Here is a 25,014-nt window from a genome sequence, read left to right as displayed (position 1 = left end):
GATAGTTGCACAACTGGTGTGTTAGAAAAGTCAGATCTCATTTTCACACGTAAAACCAGCGAAAGGATTCAATCAGTTGAATCCGGAAAAGGGGGGGGGAGGTGAATATCCAGAGGAAATCCTATTCTTCCGGATGGCACAGCGGATGCTCGCTCAGTCAAAAAATTCTTTCATTCATCCTCGCGATTGGGCTTTCACACTATTTTCTTTTTTATCCTTTAATTTGGGGCTGCAACTTTTTTTCGGGGAGGCGGTTTTATTTTCGGCTCGATCAGATACGGGCGAAATTGTTTCCCTTGAATAATGGAGAGTCAGTCCTTCTATATCCGGAATTATCGGTGAGACCGCGGAATGATGATGTTTATTTAGGTTGGGATAAAATATTTGATTTGAGGTGAATGAAATTATTTGCGTCGAATGGACAATTTTTCGTGCAGACTTCATGGAGATACAGAAAGTATAGATTTTTTTGGGGCAGTCAATGGAAGCTGTAAATTTTACGACAATTATTACGGGCAAACTAATAGAAATCAAGGAAATTCAGGTGAATATCTTCTTGAATTTTTGATTAATCATCAATTCAGCAGAATTTGGTCCTGAATATTTATGTTTTGATCGAACATTTATGTATAAGTTCAAGAATTGTCGTATTCCGGCTGCTCGAGACTTTGGAAGTTCATTGAATTTTTGGAAAGATGTGAAATTTCATGATTTTTTAGCCATAAAGCGAATTCAATATTATTCTCCTGAGAATTACTAGTCAGCTCTTAGTGAAGTTTGAATTTTTTCTAATACTACATTTTTTTATATTTTGACTGAAAATTCCGTTATACTTCTTAAAAATTTCCATCACATTCTCGTTCTACTGAAATGTCAAGGAATTCTGTGATTGAAAATTCGAAATTTCACAGACAAGTCGATAACGGTAAATTGTAGCGCAGTTATTCCATGAAAATTAATAGAAATTTGGAAAATTCAAGTGAATATATTGTTAAAATGTGCATTAATGGAGAATTTCGCGTAATTTGGTGCCGAATTGTTACGTTTTGATTAGAAAATCAAATAAGTTGCCGAACTTTCCATAATTTTTACCAATCAACTTTCCCTGAAATCTCAAATTTTCTTCAACACAGTCCTCATTTTTCCAAATAATTCATCATTATCATCACGCTGCCCTAGCCCTTCTCCACTCACACCAATTCGATCATCTCCTCCGCCCCCAAACTAAAAAGCGCCAATAAAAAATATTAATTACTCGAGCGGTCGTTACCCTGCATTTTCAATTAATCCCCAAAGCACGGGACATTAAAATCCATCCAACAGATATTAGAGGGAGACGCAATCTTACTGATGCACATGCACACCAGCGTACATCAGGGGGGAGTACACCATTTTCACCGGTGGGAATCGAAGCCATTAACCCCGGGTTTTCCCTCCTTGGGTCAGGAGCTCTGTGGTTTATCCCACCGCTAAATAATTCCAGACTGACCCAGGACGCCTAGCCAGCTCGCCCCTTCCCCCTCCCCCTCTCACCCCTCCTTTTCACCTACTCGACTATAGTCCTAAGATCGACGGTGAATTCTCGTGGCGCAAGCTATCGACTCACCTCATTCTGGCTCACTTTGAGCGTAAAACACGAGAGCACTTTTTACACATCAAAGAGGTTAGCTCTCGGGGCATTCATTTTCCATGAAGAGAATGAGAAAAAAGAACCGACTGGCATCAGAGGTATTAATATCCGGTATTAAGGCACTTCTTGAATCCACCGACGCTGATGCGAATGATCGATTTTTTCTCCCTCTTTCGCTTCAATTCGCTGTCCTTGATGGTTTCTGCTCCTGATGGTTCACACTCGAGTGTTGAAACTAGTGACGACGTCTTAATTCGAGACTTTGCACGTAAAAATGTGTTTTAACGAACGACTTCGGGATGTCTGAACTGGTGATGCCGCAAGAGCGCAGAAGAAACGAGAGAATTTTAGTTGAACCAATTATCATTTGGTTGTTAATTTTCAAATAAACATGATTTCATAGTGAATACCAGTTATCTCTTCTTGAGATACATTTCATTGAGAGAAATCGAATGTCTCTAGAATTGAAGTTCCTTTTATTTGTCGCAATAATGAGAGTATTTCGGTAGCGAAGTGGTAAAACGGTTCAAGTCGTCTCATCTCCCAGCTGAGTTTTTGAAGAATATTTCCGAATCTAAGAGAAATAGCGAAATTTTCGTAATTAGATTTATTGTAGCTCTTAATCGTCTCTACACAAAAGGTTATTACAAGAATTTAGCTATCTTCCTTAGATTCCGAGATATTCATTGAAAACTGGCCAATAGTCAAAACCGACTTGTACCGTTTTACCACTTCGCTACTAATTTGAATTTTTTCTAGCCAAAAGTTTGCTTACTCCAGAAATTCGTTGGTTTACCCAAAAATATAAGCGTAAGGGCGGCAAATACGAATGGAATTGTGATGATCATTTCGCTATTGAAGGAAACATAACAGCTGAGTGAAACAGAGCTGCCACTTTTTCTATCCATATTAATTATTTCCCAACTATCCAAAAGACAAGCTAGAAAAATAACAAAAGGCTTGAAATATGTGGGAAGAAAAATAAAAAAGTTATTAAAAACATATTTCGAAGACAAAAGGTGGAGATAGATTGAAAATTTGTGATAAAAATATCTTTTTTTTGTTCAGCAAGAGAAAAATAGATTCCTTTCCGTTTCACCTCCTGCATGCCCGCCCCGTCGCAAATACCTTAAGTAAATATGGTCGACATATTGGCAAATGTTTTTCGGAGTACACGTCACAGGTAATGCCTCCACAATCGCCGGTTGAAAAATCACCCAATCCCCAAATTATAATGAACCCGATGCATCACCAAACGAGTTACACCCCATTCTGAATGCAAATTACCTTAACTTCGCAGACGTACCGTTTATTTATGCATTTAATCGTAGATGTACTAGATGCAACACCTACTGGGACACTGAGACAGAACAAATTATTCGTAACATCCTGGCGTGTTGAGAGTAATATGCTCTAGAGGCATTCGTACGTCGAGCTGCAGTCGAGAGGGTAAAGCCACCTTCGAATAGCCCGAGTGCAGAACGTACTCGTAAACCAGAAACTTGGGCAATCACAACTTACCGGAAGTCCGCCCGAGGATTGAGCTCATAAAACTCCAGTAATTGTGAAACACGCTGAGCTGAAGAAAAGTAGAAATTGGGTACGGAATTATGATTATTGGTTCACGACTGAGTGAGGATGTTAAATATCTCAAGTTTCTCCTCACATTCTATTTTTCGAGCGAATGAACATTCCCGAGAAAAACGAAAAAAATTAAAATGAAAAAACTCGTATTTGATATCGATTTCAGTCTCGATTCCGACCCATTCTGCTCCAGTAGCCGCACACATTGTTAAATTTACATTTCACTCACTCATGAGTGAAGTCAAGATAATTCTCTATAATGTTGAGCTGAGTTTCCCGTACAAGAAATTGAATGAAGTCGAAGCGTGAAAAGATGATAAGAATATCATCTCTGCCGTCGACGAGACGCAAGAGGTAAATCGAATAAAAAAATTATGGAGAGCGGAAAAGACTGTGAATTGAGGTGCGAACTAACTCGATCTAATCTCCAAGCACCACGTGCACACTGATCTTCTGCCATGGTAACGGGAGACGGCAGACTGAGGCCTAGGGTAATCCCTGGGTATTACTCAATTCGGGCTACACCCCAGCATAACGGTAACCAAAAACCGGAGGGATCGCCGAGGACTAGTATAAGGGGAGTGATGAAATTTCGAATGGCACTCTTTATTTGAAATTTTGTTGGAAACTCATAAACTCATGGACGCGGGAAGAATATCAAATCATTTTTTACTGTGGGAACAAAGTGATTCTTAATGTGAGAGATAGAATGCAGGACCCGCGACACTCGAAAATTTACTATTTAACGTGGGAATTTTGCGATCAGACATCGGCATAATCAGAAATTTTGAATAAAGTTAAATTTTGGATGAGTAAATTATTATTATCACTGAACAATTCTTTAATTGTTGAATTAATCTTCAATTAAATATTCAAATTGCAAATTATTTTATTAATTGATAATCAATTGGCAATTCCTTATTGTCAATTATTTAATTCATAGTCAATTGAACCATTAAAATCATCAATTATTTTTTAGAACAACTGACAAACTACGTCGCGCTGGATGAAAAAATGCGGCTGGCAAAATTAAAACACGAAGGAGTCCGTTGGAAAAATGACTATTGACCAGACTCAAAATTGAGAGTCGTCGTAGTAAAAAATGGTAGCAGAAAAGTTCAATTTCCAATTGACACGAGTAAAATTTAGGGGAATAAACAAAAAGGTTTACTTGTCGGTTAAAAAATATATTCTCATTCCTTTTCAAAAGGAATATTCGCAAAAGAGGACGAGGGAGGGGGGCATTTTGTGAATAACCGAAGTGAAAAACCATACACTGAGAAAAAAAATTACTTTTGCCGAGTATTATAAATTTACTGACTACAAGAAAATCCACACCTTTCAAATGCAAATATTGTTCTCAAATGCAATAATTTTTCTCTCAGTGTATTTAATCTTCTTTATCATCCTTGAAAATTATTACCAATAATTTTGCTTCACGTATATTCATTTTGAAAAATACGAGGAAAGAGGAAGGATTGACTTTTTTAGAATTATAGAATTCCAAAAAACAATTTAACAATGTAAAAATTTCTTGTCGTTTACCACTTTTTTACACTTTTGAAAATCATTTTTTCGTCCGTGCATTTTACACTGTGTCGTGCGTTAAAAATTGCCACGTGCAATGATAAAAAATTAATTTCTCATCACAAACGTTCAGTTAAATAACCAAAATTTCAAAGTTTTTCCTATAATTTAATTAAAATTTTATATTCTCTCCCTGTGTTATCACATTTTACGTCAGAATAACTTCGATTCCTTCTGCGATAGCCGTCATAAAAAACGTCATAAAAGCGTATCCTCCACCTTCACAATCCCCACTCACAAGAAGCTAGATCAATTTACGTAATTCTGAATAGAATTATCACCCAATGACTAAACTAAAAAAACCCGGTGTACATCCGACGAGAGCATTGTTCCCCTGGAAATCTCCATGAATAGAGAACCTGATATCGCCATGAAACCGATGTTCCCAGACTGTTGTCATTGTAACATGACACATCTTAACCGGGAGCTGTGCCACTGATAGAAGAGATCAGATTGTTAACGAAGCAGATTTATGACGAGGTGTGACACGGAGGTGACGACGAAGGGTTACGAGTATGTACTGCCGAGGGGTGTGGGCAGAGGATTTTGAGGGGCTGCTTCAGACACCCCAAGCATGTAGCCCGTAGACACAGGCAAGTTGATGGGGTTTGATGCTAGAAACCGAGTGTACAAGCTCCATACGAAATTTCCATTCTCCCTCTCTTTCTCTCTCTCTCTCTCTCTCTCTCTCTCTCTCTCTCTCTCTCTCTCTCTCACTCTCCCCCGTCGTCTCTCTCCCACTCCTGTCGAGTAAGTTAGCGCAGAGCGCGAAAACACTCAACAAAGCAACCATGTACAGACCCATAGCGTAACACGCACATGGCAGGAAATTCGAGTGAAGCCGAGCCTAGAGGGGTTTGAATATCGATGTCTTTCGATAACGTCACCCAACCAACACCGATTGGCACTTGTCTCGCATCAATCCACCCCTTTCCAGTTGGAGAAGAGTGCGGGACTGTACAAGTGTCATGCACAGATTTTTTTTTCCGTGTAAAATGGAAAATTCTGGATGCTGTGATTTTTTTTGTGGCTATTTTTGGGGAGAATGGAAGAGGCTTCAGGATTCGCGCCGAAGGGATTCTCACAAACAGACTCACTAAATGATTATTAAATAATTACTGTTTATGTTATTATTGCATTAAATTATCGCATTCAATGAACAACGAAAATTCTCATATTGTAAAAATTCCCGTAAACCTCCGAATTGTTGCGATTTCGTCTTCAATTTTCAAACATTCACTGCTGGAAAATTCTAATAAACCTTCACCCGCCACTTCCAACGAAAAATAAAGCGAATTTTCCAGGTTATTCCTCGCATTTTGATGCACCGCATAGTTCACAGAAAATTTCAAATTCCCCAGCTAATAAATTCAAAAATAAGCTGAAATTTCAACGATGAAATCGCGTGTAAAATGTTTTGTGTACCTGGTAGTATAACGACACGTGGACGTGTCAACTTACAACATCGGGTTCGGTGCACCCTGAGTGACAAAGAACCAAAAGTTTGAAGTAACAGTATACGAGCTGTGCACAAACCCACTCGCCCTACGGCAGAAGTTACAAGGGGTGGTGAGAAAGCCGAACGGAGGAGGGAAGAAACACGTAACCTCTGACTCCTTCTGGACGTTTTATATTTTTTTATGAAGAAAAAGGGTGACGCGTGCATGTTGCCACCGGCTTTATCCACATCGAGGTGAGAAGTTTTAGCTATACATGCTGTCAATGGTTATTGGCGTTGTGCAATGGATTCGCCGGGTTTCAACGTTACTTCCGAGTTGTGCATCGAAACGCCACACGGAGGGTATTACATTGGATATTACTCTATTCCGTTATTTTTGAGCTGTCAGATGGAGCACGAGGGATCAATAGTATTGAATTCAAGGAAGTTTTCATTCGCTTTCTAGTTGCAGTGGAGAGACTAGTGTCTGAATTAAGACGTTTGTGTCCACGGAGAGAAATCTTCACTAAAAATTACGGAACTCACAATTCACTTACCGATGGCGATTAAACAAAACCTGTGAAAAATTGAAAAATATTGATAATTGAGGGAGTTATGATTCTTTGAAAATGGCTAGTTTTTCTCCAAAAGCTTCCACTCCGAAGCAAAAAGAACATCGAGGCCCCTGAACCAACCCATAATCGCAAAACAACCGCGTCAGCGATATTCAACCTCAATCCGAGATTGTAAATTCGGAAGCTTCCACTCCCCTCCAAGATAACATTTTTCCTTGATCAATGCCCACAATGTGAGACAGCCATTCCTCCTCACCCGATACCATTCGTCCCTGAATTACGATCCCCAATGCAGACGACCGCTTTACCCTCAACCTTCGTTCCCCTTCGTCTTTTCCCCGGTAAAACTTTGGTGCGTTCTACCAACCTTTTAACCACCACTTCCCCCCCTCCCCCCCCCCCCCCCCCCCNCCCCCCCCCCCCAAGTGATAGTCGTGGCTGGATTCGGGTCGCGCGTAAATTTCCGGAATCTTACGGTGATTTATCGCGCGCAGAGATATAGGTTGCCTCACCGGAAGGATTTAGACTGGCCCGTGGCAGTCTCAGCTCGCCTCTCTCGTCCGACATTACCATGGCCCACTTTCAGCCTGTGATTCTCGTCTAAAACGTCTCCCTCACGACTCGCAAAAGTGATAAATTCCTGACTCTACGTTTTCCTAAAGTTCAATTAACTGCGCCGTCAAGTACTTGACCTACTCTGAATAACTGAATTTTTCATCACAAAGTTTCCTTTTTATCAGGGCAAATGAAAGCCGCTGGTTCAATTGCCGCTCCCCCGGGGTCTGAATCCTCAATAGAGAATGCAGATAAATAAATAAGAACTCGAGCGAAAAAAAAATCCCTGTTTATTTCTTTTTTTTTCGAGCGCTTAATCCTGTTCGGCCAGAAACGTACGATGTTTTTGAGTGGATGGGGGTAAAAAGAAACGAGGTCGAGGAGGTAACCAGTACAGAGGTGCCCCCACACCAGTCCTGTACTCTCCGGCAACGGTGAAAAGAGATACTGGGGAGAGGGGGTGAGATCTCGCACACCAGGCGCACCACCAGAGTCTGCGTCTGGGATTTGTTAGGCAAACACCATCAACCGGCGTTACGATAACAAATCGGTGAGCCCGGGGATGGGATGCTTTTGCAGGAACCGGCTCCGGCCTCGGTACAACTAGTGTTGCGCGACTCGTTGCTGTTTCAATGGAGTGGGGNGGGGGGGGGGGGGGGGGGGGGGGGGGGGGGGGGGGGGGGGGGGGGGGGTAGCGGGAGGGAGAGAGATACCTGTGAAAATCAATTTTCAAACGCGTTGAAATCCGAATGAGAGTTGTATCATGAGGTATGCGTCGGTAAATCTCATCAGCGTGGTTAACAGTGGCTTCAACGGACGGGGTGATACTTCTGAACTAACGGTTGAGGGCACTCGGGTTACTTACGACTTTTTTTTATGTCATGGCTACAAAAGGGCGACTTAGGGGAGGGTGGGGCAAAACGGCCCCCCTTCAATTGTCAATAACTTGTGAATGACATTGTGAAAATTCCCAGTTTCAACTTCATTTTGAAGATAATTTTTCATTCTTCAAAACGAGCTCTAACTCATCCCAATCGGATTATTGAATCGGAAAATATTGACGATTGAAGGGGGACCGTTTTGCCCCATCCTCCCCTACTGCTTTGTTTTGCGGGTAATAAGGTGCTCATTGTGAGCTTATGCATTAAGCAATGACGCGATGCGGTAGGTAGCGTCTTCAATACAAAATTATCAATGAATTGTGGAAAATAGTTGTTTTTCATTCAAATAAAATTGATTATAGAGTTTGGGAGTGATTATGGGGCTTGAAAAATGATTTTTTTTCATTCAGTGATGATTTGGTTTTTCCTCAGAGGGGCTTAGCCCCCCCAAGCCCCCCCGCCGGGGGGCTGGCCCCCCCCCTGAACTCTGTCTTGCGCCCCAACCCCGCCCCTCTCTGAACGTCGCACTTTTGACTTTAACCTCGACATAAAGTAAGATGTGCTCGCTCTCATCGCACTTATGTCACACTGTGCAATCAGTTGGGTTTATTAAATGCGACTATAACGGGAGCGGCTGAAACGAGAGTCTACTGTAGTTTTGCTATTTAGTTGAGGATGTTTAAACTATCAAGTGGAAGACTCAGTTTAAAAGGAAAATAAAATTGCCTAAATAAATCATTCACGTTACAAATTATTTTTCTCATCAAATCAGAAGTGTTATGACGTACTTTTCTGGCCTCAAAAATAATAATTGAAGAAAATGTTCATAAATAATGGAGGACTTGTGACTGCAGTGGTAACAGTCGATTTTTGATCGGACATCGCACGCTTCGGCTAGTAGTGGGGTGGTAACAGTGAGATGAATGTTTCTGTGTGTTATACGTTTCCATATGCTCCCAGCACTGAATTATCGTCACCTACTTAACCGACCTCGATCAGCTGTTGTGCGGTGTTGTCATGTTGCTCGACTCGTAATGGCGGTCAAATTTTTTTTAGAGGAATTCGAAAATCAATCGAAGATATCACGCCTATATGGCCCGGTTCTCTAGTTGTTCTCGCCGGCGATAGATTCTCCATAGCTTAAAGTAAATGGCTTGTGGTTTTTTTTCAATATCTTGAGTGTCTAACCCATGCAACATCTCGACCAAAGTTCACACGGCCACATTTCTTCCCTAACCGTAATGTTACAAGAAGTGATGTTCAGAAATTAATTTCTCACTTGGATGCCCCGATGGAAGGATTAAGATTATTACCAACGTGTGGCTCAAATGTGAACCTGGCATATGAGACAAAATCAAAATTATGGTGAATCACGTGGGTTTTGGCTAAACATGCTTAACCCCGCGAAATACTCGCATATTACAATTTGCATAATATAGTAAAATTACTATGTCAGACTCACGAAATTCGTTATAATTCATTACATCAAATGATATTCTCGCATTATTCTCGAATAGTTTACGGGACCGGGCTGATGGGAGAGGCTCTAAATAAACGCAAACATTCTGAACCGAAAAGAAAAAAAACATTCCGTTTAGGAAAACATTATTTGTAAAGTCAACGCACGTATTCCATCAGTAGTGAGAAAAGGAAATCCATGTAGATAAAGACGGGAAAAAGGAAGTTGGAGAAATCGGTGAGAAGACGAATGTACTTCAGGACCCCTTCGAATTTCGTGTGAGAAGCGACGGAACGATGTGAGCCAAAAATCCCTAACATAACCTATACGATCATTATATTCACCTCGAGGAGCTATCTGTACATGGCACACATCGAGTTCTCCCGATATGTCTTTAAATCCGAAGGGAGAACGCCTTTTATATCGGTCACATTTGCCAAGATTTACTGGGGACAATTTCAGTGGTATTATTTGCCGGGGGACGTCTGTAGTGTCGCCACGTGTGTGTGTAGCTGAAATGAGGCGGCGGAAATTGACAATTTCAAGGGTTAAAATTAAATTCCCGGTGGAGAAGAATAGAGAGGGGAATCTTGGGGAGCGCGAGATAAAGACGGGGGTGAGTATCAATTAGCGTTTTCTTTTATACTGGAGTAATAATCCTCGGGTGATATTCAATGAACGAGTTGAGAGTACACGAGTCGCCGGCAGATGTCCAAATTCGATAAAGTGGGAGTGTTGGGGATATAACCGAGATTTTCGGGGGATAATTGAAAAACTTGGCCAATAATTCGGAGGCGGGCGTCGTAAGACGTACGTTCACAGCGGTATCTTGACACCGAGGGTAATTGGCTCGGTTACAGACGTTCCTGGGGCAGTCACGGGCGGAGAAGGGACGAGTGAATTCGCGGGGTGATGCGTTATTATTTTTAATATCAAAGTTTTTTGTGATGAGCCAAAAAAAAGAAAATTAATAAAAAAAGAGAACACAAACGTTTGTGTTCTGAAATTTAAGCCGTTTTTAATGTTGTGAAATTGAGACATTAAGACGTGCTTTCGAGGTGTCTTTCGTTTGAAAATTATAAAAATAATTATTGTCAGGGCTATCAAACACATGAGATTCTTATCTTATGTGTCTACCCGACCATTACATCGCATAATTACACTTTTTTATGCTGCAGAAAAAATAAATTGAGCTGAACCCAGAGGATCAGATAATACTCCCACACGAGCCTTTCAAAGAATCAATTTGTCCGTCAAATAAAAAAAAACATTGTCATTCTGCAAACTCCCCTAGCGCTCGTTGGATCACGCGTACACCGCAAATCTTCGTTGAGTCATACCGCAGAAAACACATGCTACAAAAGAATAAATTGTTCCCACACCCGCCACTATTTTCAATCAAAAATAGAGACTGAGAAAAATACAGTCCGGGAATTGTGGACAGGAGTAAATACACATGGACACTTGCCGTTTTCTCATTTTTAAACTCATGCACTTCCTGACTTTTTTTACGCGGTGATAAAAAGTGGATAAAAATTATTTTACTGTACGAAAGGTGATCGAGTGGAATAATTAAGTCTCTCCCGTATTACCTCACGCTAATTTTCATATTAGGCACAGAATTTTTATTTATTTTTCTCTAATTTTTCAAATTTTTTCTAGATTTTAATCTTTTTCTAAATTTAAATAACTGATTTTTTCATAAGACTCTGTGTTCTTTCGGTATTCATTAATCAATTATTATCAATAATATTAGAATAAGAATCGAGCGCTAACTTAACTAAAATACTTCTATTCGTATTAACTTCCGCTTAGAATTTTTTCAGATTGTAATCTTTGATATCTGAGATATCTTTATACTACTTCAATGGAGTATTTTATTAGTAACTGTAGAACAATCAATCATTTCTCTAAAATCTCAAATTTGACAGCTGTCTCATTTTGCCCAGGTCTTCCCCATAAATGTCTCACGAGAACAATTATTTCCCACGAAAATTATCATATGTTTTGGTGGAATTTTTTGTTGTCCACAAGTAAATCGATTCAACCCGACGAAAGATCTCTCCAGTTGAACATATAATTTTCCGGCAGAACAAATTTTTTCTCCCACTGCAAATGTTCCCGTATCGGCGTACAGAGATTCACTACACGGAGAGAAATTTTGGATAAAAAATATCCTACCGTTCTATAAAAGTGTATCACGAGTCATCGTTTCCTCATTTCTATCCTGAAACTTAGTAAAAATTAATATATGATGATCAAATCATTAGCAAAGTGGCCAAACGGTTTAAGTGGATTTTGGCTATTGGCCAGTTTTCAATGAATATCTTGAAATATAATGGAAATAGCAAAATTTTTCTCGTAACCTTTTTAGTAGCATTTAATTCGCTCTATAAAAAAGGTTATTATGAAAATTTCGCTATCTCCCTTAAATTAGGAAATATTTATAGAAAACTCAACTAAAGACTAAATTGACTTGAACCGTACGACCACTTCGCTACTAAAATTTCATTCCACGTTGGAGAAATTTTATCCTGATAAAAATAAAAATTACAATTATTAGTTGTAGTCGTTATCTACATAAAAATTATTGGACTGAAAGTGTAAAATTTATTACGCGTCAGGATAAAATTTCTCTGACGTAGACTAAAATTTGATCATCACATTAATTTTTACTAAATTTCGACCTAAAAATGAGGAAGCGATGACTCATGATACACTTTTATAGAACGGTAGGATAATTTTCATTAAAAATTTCTCTCCGCGTATTCACCTCACACTTTTTGCCCGCATACAGCGTGAAAACCCCCAGAAAGGGATTCCGCTCCGCAATTACTTGACTTGTTTGGTAATTTTTCTCCAACTTTTTTGCACGGTCCTCGGTGTATAAATTTGCGGTTAGAAATGCGGTTACAGTGGATTTTAGCCAAGGATTTTACCGTTGTCACGTCCACCCCCTCCTCAACGCCTATTTCATACATCCCACGCATTTTATTTATTCTCCCAAGGTGGCGTAATATTCTCCCGAGACCCAACACTTGGATGTACCTGAGTACCATCCCCGAGAAATGTTATCGCTCCTACTTCTCATGGGATTGGTACACACTTTGCCATTGTATACACTCGAGAAAAAATCTCCCTCGAGGGGCACTACGTAAGTAGCATAACCCATAACACTCCATGAAGAGTCTTTGGATATTTTTTGACACACCAGTGCTTACCCAAATGTGTGCTTTCCGCAACATTAGGCGGTTATTCGAGTTTGCCGCAGTTGCTGTCGTCTCCTTGTTTTTCACTCGCCCCAGTTTTTTTTTTTCATTTCCCTCGCGCTCATTTCTAGTGACACTGCGACTCTCATCTCCTTCGTTTTTTTACACTCCCCTGTTCATATTCTCATTCTGCTCGAGCGCATCTCGCACGTTTCTAGGATTTTTTTTTTCAGTCGCCTCGAAAAGTTTCCACGGCGTTCTCTCCTTTTTTCACTGAGTTACTCGTCTTAAAAGAAAAAGATGAGTGAGATTTTTTTTCACCATCGCTTTTCCCTCAAAGAAGAACCGTTTCTTGAAGTAGTTGGATCATTACTCAGAAAACCGCGGTGGCACCGATGGAATGAGAATGAGAGAATCTTGGGAGTCTCCGGGAGGGAAAAGGAGGAGAATTTTTGTCGGGAAATTTTAGAAAAAGTTCTGGAGCTGTGCGTTTTGAAGTTTTTGTTTATTTCGGCGGGTTTTTTATGGGGGTTTGTATATTCGTACATCTATTCCGATGGAAATGTTCTAGAATAGAATTTTATTTCATTTGTGCTACAATTACTGTTTTGCACCTACACAAGCCCCGAAATATTCTAATTTTATGAGATAAATAATTCAGCCATTCTAAATGAATGGTTTATTGATATTATATTAATAATTCATTTAATGCGGTGTTCGAAAAAATTAAATTTCAAGGGTATAATTTCCTGACTTTTGTGATATTTATCAAGTTTGATGGAATCATTGATTGAAAATTCACTGTTTCCATTAATTTTTCTTCATAATGGGAATTTTCAATGACAAAATTTCTTGGAATTTCAGTAAAACTGACGATCGATTAACGCTACGTCGGTGAAATTTAAGTCGCTGCTGGGACGGAATATGGTAATAACTAGGGAAAATGGCGGACCGGATCGATTTTGCCCCGTATAGCCACAAAAAACTTCATTTTTATTTTTCTTGTTTTATTTAGTTTTCATACGATTTTACCAATAGTTAAATTTCAGCAATAGTGCATTTCGACATGAGGCCTAAAAAAATTCTCTGACGAAATGAGATGCGATCATACGAGCTAAAAAAGTTTTTTACGCCGTGTGTTGAATACTATTTTTGTCAAACGACCGCAAAGACAAAAAATAATAATTCCTTCAAGAAACTGAACGAATTAATATCAAACACACCCAACCCAGTGTAAATAAAATTGAAACGCGTGGCAAAAGCCCCCAAATAAATGTTTTTCAGTCAAACGTGCTCATTTAATTTTATTATTATTCATAATGGGAATTTTCAATGACGAAATTTCTTGAGATTTTAGTAAAACTGACGATCGATTAAGGGGCTACGTCGGTGAAATTTAAGTCTTTGCTGGGACGGAATATGGGAATAACTAGGGAAAATGGCGGACCGGATCGATTTTGCCCCGTATAGCCACAAAAAACTTCATTTTTATTTTTCTTGTTTTATTTAGTTTTCATACGATTTTAGCAACAGTTAAATTTCAGCAATTGTGCATTTCGACATGAGGCCTAAAAAAATTCTCTGACAAAATGAGATGCGATCATACGAGCTAAAAACGTTTTTTTACGCCGTGTGTTGAATACTATTTTTGTCAAACGACCGCAAAGACAAAAATAATAATTCCTTCAAGAAACTCAACGAATTAATATCAAACACACCCAACCCAGTGTAAATAAAATTGAAACGCGTGGCAAAAGCCCCCAAATAAATGTTTTTCAGTCAAACGTGCTCATTTAATTTTATTATTATTCATAATGGGAATTTTCAATGACGAAATTTCTTGAGATTTTAGTAAAACTGACGATCGATTAAGGGGCTACGTCGGTGAAATTTAAGTCTTTGCTGGGACGGAATATGGAAATAACTAGGGAAAATGGCGGACCGGATCGATTTTGCCCCGTATAGCCACAAAAAACTTCATTTTTATTTTTCTTGTTTTATTTAGTTTTCATACGATTTTAGCAACAGTTAAATTTCAGCAATTGTGCATTTCGACATGAGGCCTAAAAAAATTCTCTGACAAAATGAGATGCGATCATACGAGCTAAAAACGTTTTTTTACGCCGTGTGTTGAATACTATTTTTGTCAAACGACCGCAAAGACAAAAATAATAATTCCTTCAAGAAACTCAACGAATTAATATCAAACACACCCAACCCAGTGTAAATAAAATTGAAACGCGTGGCAAAAGCCCCCAAATAAATGTTTTTCAGTCAAACGTGCTCATTTAATTTTATTATTATTCATAATGGGAATTTTCAATGACGAAATTTCTTGAGATTTCAGTAAAACTGACGATCGATTAAGGGGCTACGTCGGTGAAATTTAAGTCTTTGCTGGGACGGAATATGGAAATAACTAGGGAAAATGGCGGACCGGATCGATTTTGCCCCGTATAGCCACAAAAAACTTCATTTTTATTTTTCTTGTTTTATTTAGTTTTCATACGATTTTAGCAACAGTTAAATTTCAGCAATAGTGCATTTCGACATGAGGCCTAAAAAAATTCTCTGACAAAATGAGATGCGATCATACGAGCTAAAAAAGTTTTTTTACGCCGTGTGTTGAATACTATTTTTGTCAAACGACCGCAAAGACAAAAATAATAATTCCTTCAAGAAACTCAACGAATTAATATCAAACACACCCAACCCAGTGTAAATAAAATTGAAACGCGTGGCAAAAGCCCCCAAATAAATGTTTTTCAGTCAAACGTGCTCATTTAATTTTATTATTATTCATAATGGGAATTTTCAATGACGAAATTTCTTGAGATTTTAGTAAAACTGACGATCGATTAAGGGGCTACGTCGGTGAAATTTAAGTCTTTGCTGGGACGGAATATGGAAATAACTAGGGAAAATGGCGGACCGGATCGATTTTGCCCCGTATAGCCACAAAAAACTTCATTTTTATTTTTCTTGTTTTATTTAGTTTTCATACGATTTTAGCAACAGTTAAATTTCAGCAATTGTGCATTTCGACATGAGGCCTAAAAAAATTCTCTGACAAAATGAGATGCGATCATACGAGCTAAAAACGTTTTTTTACGCCGTGTGTTGAATACTATTTTTGTCAAACGACCGCAAAGACAAAAATAATAATTCCTTCAAGAAACTCAACGAATTAATATCAAACACACCCAACCCAGTGTAAATAAAATTGAAACGCGTGGCAAAAGCCCCCAAATAAATGTTTTTCAGTCAAACGTGCTCATTTAATTTTACAATCACTCATCAAAAACACCTCCCAAATCCGCGTTAGACTTCCCTCTTAGCTTCGCCTGAAACAGATTCTTTTAATAATTTCGTTTCTGTTGTCAACTCCACCCGTTAATCCCCGAAAATTGGCGGTAAATTAATGAGCGACACGACGGGAAAGTCTTCATAGCAATTACCAATTCCCGGAGGGTGGTGAGACTGAACCTGGGAGAGGTGGTTTAGAGTGCGCGGAATTTAACCAGACTTCCCCTGTAATTTCTGGGTTGATCCCATGGTAAACTCGAACGCTTGTTGCCTAGGGTTATATTGCGGTCGTGTGTGGTTCCGGTTAGCATCGGTATTCCCGTTCCTACCTCAGCGAGATGTGATGCCGTCATCTGTTGTCACACAGATTACCTTGCCAGAGGCTCTCGTCAGGTTGACTGTAGGGCCACTCTCACTGAAAAGGAAGCAAACTTCTCATCACCAACTCCTTCTCCGTGTTTGCCACTGCAGTGCCTGACTCGTACACATGTACAGGCTTTGAATTATTGGTATTACGTTGGATGTCATGTGCACTCATGGCACACAGATCACACTGGCATCTTATATGCTTGAATGGTACGTTAACGTGTGAGGTATAGTCGTGATTCTGAGGGGAAAGTGTCCCCAGGAAATGGGGGTTTCTTGGATTTTTCAAGTGGGAGACTATTTTGTGGACAAAATATCATCATTCCGGCCTCGTTCACACTGAGATTCAGTCACTTTGATCAATAATGCAATTTAAATTGCATATAAGAGAGGAATAAATTCGTAAATTTTTAAGATAAAGTCGAAGAAAATTTAGGGCATTGCGAAATTGGTCATTTGTTTTGCAGAGAAATCAAATTCTATTCGTCGGAGCCAATTGTTGCAATGCAATAAAATAAACAGGCCCATCGGAATAGTTCGCCTTAATTTCATAATTCCATTCATATAATCGATAATTTTATGTTAATCAATAATTTTATGGACGAAATATCATTATCAAATATCAAAATTTCAAAATTTAGGGGATTGTGGAATTGGCCATTTTTTTGGAGATAAATCAAATTCTATTGGTCGGAGCCTTAGTTTTTTCTATTCTTCGTATCAGTGATGAATTTTAATTTTCGAATTGTTGCAATGTTATTCAACAATAGATTAAATAAGCAGCCCCATCAGAATAATTCGCCTTAATTTCATAATTCTATTCATATAATCAATAATTTTATGGATCAAATATCATCATTTTGTCCTCGTTCTCGTTGAGATTGAGTCATTTTGATCAATAATGCAATCTCGATTACACATAAAAGAGGAATAAATCCGTAAATTTTTAAAATTAAACAAGTAACATTTCCACTGAAATTTCAAGTGATTTTGTCATTGAAAATTCACAATTTCATGGAAAAATCCGTGGGAACTATAAATTTCAGTTGAATTATTCCGAGAAAATGAATGAAAAATCTGAAAAATTCAGAAAAATCTCTCCTTGAATTGCAGATTCCTCTAAATTTTCCGAGAATTCCTTCACAATTCCTGGAATTCCGAGAATTTCAACGGAATTCCCTGAAAATCCTAGGAAATTTGGCAGTGAATATTGATTTTCACTTGAAAATTCATATAAATTCAGAAATTTCCGTCATTCTTTCGCTAAAAAACTGAGACTTCACTCGAATTTTCAGAGAATCTTGAAATTCCATTAGCTTTTTCCCCTGCAATCTAATTCAGCGTCTCGTTCCCGAAAATTCAGTAAATTTTTTCCACCAGTGTAATCCACAAAAAATCATAAAAAATGGTTTTTCAAATATTTTCCATTAAAAGCCAGGATCGACCGAACCGCCAGAAGAAATGACTAAAACCCAATCAATTATTACATCCCCGGATGAAAGCAGCTGGCAACATCATATCAGAACTCCAGTGACCCAGATTCAGTATCTTCCTTTTTCATTCTTCCTCCTCCATCCTCATTCCGTATAAACTGATCATTGTATACATCCCCACTCAGCGGAACCGCACAAAAGAAAACATTAAATTTCCTCTATTCTGTTGATTCAAACACGAAAAATCCACAGGCTTTACGTGCCACTAGGAAGAAGGCAATGGAAACCCAAACAAAAAGCATGATGCAAACATCTCTCATTCTGTATGTTTTCTGAGCGGGACGTGCTGATGCAGGAATCGCGTTTCACTCGAGAAAAAAAATGACCGAATGAGGAAAGAATGAGGAGAATAGTTGATTCTCCTCCGCTCACCTGAAAGAAAATTCCATTAAACTAATGTGTGATGTGAGTATCGAGATCAGGTGTGAGGGAGAGTCGAGAGATTCGAATGAGAATGGCCCTGGGGTCGATCGAAATCAATGTAGTTTATTCAGAAACGGCCATTTTGGTAATCTCTGAGGGAATGAATGGTAAAGAATAGTCGGCCATAAGCGGAAAAGAAACGAAATGTCATCGGGAAAACGGTGGCAGTCGACCCCTTAAATCGATAGGCTATCGAAATGGAAGGACTAGTTCTCGGTCACAAGCCTCTCGTGTGTATTTCCGCTCCAGACAGTTTGATTTTGGGACGATAATATCTTAACTGCCTATGATCGTTGGGCTTGAGTACCCCGGGTACCCTTCGACCCTTGTGTTATCAGATCACTCTCGGAACTATTCACTTCCTCATGCACTGTTCGATTTTCTTCAATGGATGGAAGGCTAACTAATTAGGGGCGGAACGAATTTAATTGTTTTTTTTATTCGCGATAAAACCAATCGTTTTTAGGAGGCGTTGAACGCGGGATTGTATTCGTTAGAGTGGAGAGTTTATTGTTTAACATGGTAATTTTTTAAACAAATGAAAATCTGGACGTTGAGCAATGGTTCAAGGGAATTAAATGAACTTTCTTCATTCATCTGATTTCTATTTGTCTTTTTATTTAGATAAAATTAATAGTTTTTTATGTAAACATATGTTTTCTGGTTTACCTGATTTTGATTAAGAATTTATTTAGAATAAACGAATTATTTATTTCAGATTATTAAAGTGTTTTCATTAAAATAAGTATGAGTTTATTAATTTCTAACAAAAACATGGGTGAAATGAAGAGTAAAATTTATAACAATGTCTTGTCATTCGTAATAAATCGAGTGTTTTTAGCCCTGTGGAGTATTATTTTTTTACGAGCCCATTGAATACTGTTGTTATGGATTAACATTATCACATTATTCGAAAAAACAATTAAATTTCATGGATAGTTTTCTTTTCATTTCATGGACAGTCGACTAGTAATTTTCGGTAGAGTGATATGGCATGTGATTTAAGGGAGAAAAAATCTCGAAAATTCCGGCTTCACGGAAAATTCAATGAAAGTCCAAATTTTTTATATGAGAATTCGTCAATTTATTTAAATGTTCAATGAAATCATGAATATTCAGTGCCGAATTACGAAGAAGTTTCAATAAATTGAAATATTAAGAGTATTTTTACTGCAATTTTCCTGATTTTTGCTTCGTTTCTGGAAATAATTGAAATAAAATTTACAATTCATGCTCTTCGTTATGATTCTTTCTTTCGGATAAATTTACTAGAACCGTTGAGATGATCGTTACGGCTGGGAGAAGTTGAGAAGCAGCTCACTGTGAAAATTCAACACCATCCTGAATTGAAAATTCCATCATTATCATTGTAGAAATATATCAGAATTTCATGCGAACGAATTATTATTAAAAATTCCACGATTTTCGGCTTGAAAATTGAGGAGTGATTTTCTAACACCATTTTTTTTTTGCTCGACATAGACCAGCACGTGAAATTCATTTTTTACGACGGTATTAATCCGGGTAAAATGTACGTTCGCAAATATGGAAGAGGGAGCTTACGTACCAGTCAAAAAGCCGACAACAAAATAAAAGGGGAAAAAAATTGACGACGCATTCACACGCAGTGGCCACCTTGTGAAATTTTCATGAGGCACTCCGCGTCGATCGAGCATTTTATTCGCACACTGCGCGGCGCTTTGCATTTTTACGATGGTGAGGCTTTCATACTATCCTTGCCATGTTGGGCACTACGATATTCGATGCTTCACACTGTCATGTATTTTTTTGTCGTTTTAGGATGGTTTTTTTTATTTCGTTCATATTTATTCATGGTGTAGTGAGAGTTGTTTGATATTACTGATCATAAGGAAAAAAGAAAATGGAGGACGTCCTGAGATCGGAGGTTTTGCGCTCAGGGAGCGGAAAAAACGCTTCAGCAAGAAAAAAATTTGAGAAAAAACTTATTTTCGGATGGAATGGAAGCAAGAGACATTTTGTTTTTTAGATATTTTCCGTGAAAACACACACTTTGACGAAGAAAAGAAAACGGTTTTGAAATGATGAGACCCATGTGGAATTTCCAATTTTATTTGCGTTTTTAGGGCATTTTCAATGGCTTAACATGCGCGAAAAAAGTTAAATTCATTGATTATTTCTCCCATCACCCTTCCAACTGACTTGACATATTTGTTTGCATGCAACGAAGTTGTCGGGAAATACCCGACCATTTTGAAGGTCTCGAGGTACTATAACCGAAAATTCTTTTAGTTCTTCATCGATTCTACTGAAGAATTCCGAATTTTTGAGATTTCCCTTCAGAAACCTCGACAAAATACCAATTTTGAAGTGCAAAACTGTACCAATACCAATAATTCCAAAAACATCCCAATAATGGTCTCTTAAAAAAAATGTTCTCACGATTTTATCTCCTCCGTATATATCTTTCCTCAAAGGAGCGCATTTATGAGCGACATCCCAGTCACTCTCACGTCACTCCCGTATCTATCCTCCCCGAAACTCCGGCGCGATAAATCTACCTTTTATCACATGCAAATTTTCCCCTGAATAAAAAAAAACTCAGCAACTTTCATACCCTTTCTTCGGTATTGTAAAAAGTTTCATGGGAGAATAAATTCCTTTCGTAAAAAGAATTATAGAACAAAGGGATGTAATTCTATTTAGCTTGCACTGGGAAGCACCGACCCGTCTTCGTTACCGCTTGGAAAATTTTCTTTGGAAAAAATTATACCTTGAGATTGTTGTACAGTAACTCGAGATGAATATGCATACATTCGCGAGGCTATGTCAACTGGGGGATGGAAGTCATTATAAAAGATCTTGGTTCAATTGTTCGGTTGTAGGTTACACTCATCGGAATATACGAAGTGTATTTTTAGAATCTTTTGTCATGCAAAATGGACGGATTTATTAAATTATTATGTTCATTTATTCATGTATTTATGTCTCGTATATAATAGAATTTAACAATATGAAATTTTCCCATTTATGCGAATTTATTTCACACAATTGAAAAATTTGTATTGAAGTAAAACTATCAGTTGTTATCAGATATTTGCAGAATAAAAAATATAAAAAAAATTCTCAGCCAATCCTATGAAATATCTTTCTAAAATATTTCATTAGTTTCCATAAAAGACGAGTGGATAATTGCATTTTTTTAATGAGTAAAATTATTGTTAATAAATTGCTAATAAATTAGCAATTCCTTTCCGAACGCATATCTATTATATCTTTTCATGTCACAGTACAATTCGAAAGTTCCCCTTGGGATCAAAAAGGGAAGGAATTAATAAAAAAAAATATTGTCCCTGAAATATAATATTATATTAGTTTCAATAAAAAACAGGAGAAGAATCGAGACTGCTTCCTTCCGGACCAGTGAACTCCGAGGGAAGAATAAATCATGAATTTATCTTTCAATCATTACGTTTTTCTCCAGACGACAAGATGAATCGTGAAATTTCTGAGGAACCGAGCAAAACCGGTAATTGAGTGGTAGACAACTTGGGTGATGAGGTTCTTATGAAAATGAGTCAATTGTTCAACGACCATTGAATCGACACCTGATTTCTCCATTCAGTGAATATATGTTTTTTCGTACTCAGTCTCGACAGCCGCCGTCAATGATTTATGGAGCTGGGCGGCGCGGGAGACGTGGAGAATGAAGAGGAGGATGAGGGATTGTCCCAATAATTTTCTTCCCTGGAGGTAGAGGCGAATGTACCTCGTTGATTATGAGTGGCTGAGTGGTGATTGTCGACGGCATGCATTCTGAAATGAAGGAGGCTGTTGTCAAGTGGCAAACATGGCCTGTTTGTACATGACATTGACATTGATTTTATGTATTTCTTGAAACTATTTATTTTGCTTTTTGTAATCAATTAATTAAAAAAAGGAAAATCTAACCTGACAGGAGAATAAGTCTCAACTCCCAACACTAGTTGTTCTAGTGCTTGCACCGAAAATTCTTCACTCCAGAACAGTCTCCAAATCTTCAAAACGAATTTTTCTATTCTATATTTTTTCGCTCAAACAACCTCATCAATAAACCATAGGATGGCCCCGATGGAGCTCGCACTCATCGACTTCTATCTCATTCTCAAATGAGATGGAACCCAATGAATATAGATAAAGACAGAGCGGAAGAAAAATGGAATGAAGGAAGTAGAGAGAATGATTGTTAAAGGGGACGAGGAGATTCGAAATGGCCAGGTGATTTGATGCTCGCTCACAATCACGCATATCCTCTTGTGTATCCACGAGGAATCGTAGAGTTGAAAAATTTATAGCCATCCGCCCCTGCACTCGCAATCGAAGAGGATGCTTTCCCTCTACTACGTTTCTCATCTTCAATGGAAACAGAGTTTTACGGGGAATACGGGAGCGACAGAGGTATACATATTTGAACGTTCGATCATCACTACTTCCTTTATCTGTTCTTCAAGGTGGATGAGGAGTGTATGGATTCTGCTCTTTGAGTATCTCTACTTGGCATATGTTGTGAGCCTTCGAGTATCTCTTTATAATCGTTGGATGAGGAGAAAATACATCTGAGAGAGGGGAGTTTCTCAAAGGCAGTGGCATTCTGCTTCAGATGCAATTGAACTTTGGGAGATGATGGATGACGGGGTGATTAGAATCGATGGCGTCATCAGTGGAAAAATGACACTGTTGAAAAAATTTGGTCGAATGTTCTGGAAAAAGACCTCGAATTCGAGTTGAGGGGAAACGAGTGGACAATTGCATTTTTTTATGACTGAGTTATTATTGCTGATGCTAGGGGGCTACGCTTCCTATTCGTTCTGCTCGCCCCCCCCATATGACCTCCATGACCCTTATCAGAACCCTCATTGTGACCCTTGAGACCCTTGATCTAATCCTCGTGATCCTTATATTGACCCTAGAGACCCTTAGTTTGACTTTTTCTATCCTTATTCTGACCCTCATTATAACCCTCGCGATTCTGATTTTAATCCTTATGACCTTTTATTTCTGACCCTTAATTCTGGAGTCGTAAGATCGAGTATCAAATTTTCATCACTAGAAGTCGATTTCGATTTTGATAACATAGAAAGTCCCATATGATCTCCATGACCCTTATTTGGACCTTATTCTGACCCTTATTACAACCCTCGTGACTTTCAGACCCTTAATCCTAGAGTCTTAATTTCGAATACCGAATTTTCATCACCAGAATTCGATTTGGATTTTTATAATATAGAAAGAATATAAAGAGAAATGAGCAATTTGCTTTCGAATGGCTTTTTTCAATCCTGGTTTAATCAAAGTTCAATCAAAGTTTAATCAACACTTAGCCAGGTTTTAATCAGGGTTTACTCAGGATTTAGCCAGAGCTACTGCGGAATATTCAAAAGCTAGGAGGAAACATCAGAATTAAAACTGTTGAGTAGCCCCAAATACTGCGCTCCGATGGGTCGAAATCCGATTGGCAAAAATAATCCATGAAATTTCCGTCTTTTTCCAAAACTGTGTGAAATAACCCCCCCTGCCACCGACAGAAACAATAAAGATTCGAAGGTCACCCCGCGGTTCCACCAGAGCCACTTCCGTACCCACTAACAGAGATATGGCGAATATTTTGTTGGAGTAGCCATGCGGTTTCAGACTGCGGGCAAACGTGAAAACGAAAATTCCCACACACATACCGCACATACACACACACGCACACACACCCAAAAGTCACATTCGTAATCCCGATGATACGATAATACAGACCAGCCCTGCCAACCGAAACAATTTATAAGTACGTATCTTGACAGGTCACTTTAAATTATGAAGCTCTTTATTACCAGACGCTCAACTACCACTGACACACAGCCAGTGCAGCAACGGCCTTTAAAACTCGTCCTGTCGTTCGTTGCGATGGCTGCAATGTTATAACTCCAAGAGAACCTCGAACGGCAAACTTTCAACCGGGGGAATAAACGGGAAAGATGTAATTAATTGATCGTACCTGACGGCATTAATTGCACGGTAGCGCACTCTGTCAGTCTGCAGTGCTGAAATCATAACGCTAATCCCAATTGATGGGTTCGAGAAGTTGGACGACTCTTGTGAGTCTAAAACCTGAGGATTTTTATGGCGTTGATTGATGTCACTGGAAATATTGAGAACTTTATGGACAACGAGAAACTAATTTACGGGTGTTTTTATGGAATTGCGCCTGCTGCGGACTATCATTTTGCACAGGAATTCGCAGAGAAATTATTTTTTCGAACGAAATGAGTAGGCTAGTGTGAATGGCTCGTAATGACGCTTTTATTTAGACTTTAATTTAATGGTTATTCACGTTTTCATTTATATTTAATAAATATTCGTTGGGATGTGAACAAATGTTTCCGTCCAAATAAAGGCTGGATGAGCTAGGGATCAAATTATTGTTCTAACGAAGATGATAATGAACTTATTAACATGAAAAAAATTCTCTATTCATTTAATGTAATTGAAACTTTTTAAATTTGCA

Source organism: Diachasma alloeum, unplaced genomic scaffold, assembly GCF_001412515.2.
Source record: "Diachasma alloeum isolate Michigan unplaced genomic scaffold, Dall2.0 Dall_scaffold_00627, whole genome shotgun sequence".
Taxonomy (NCBI): Eukaryota; Metazoa; Arthropoda; class Insecta; order Hymenoptera; family Braconidae; genus Diachasma; species Diachasma alloeum.
The sequence above is the reverse complement of the archived record's forward strand: the minus strand, read 5'-3'. Positions refer to the sequence as shown.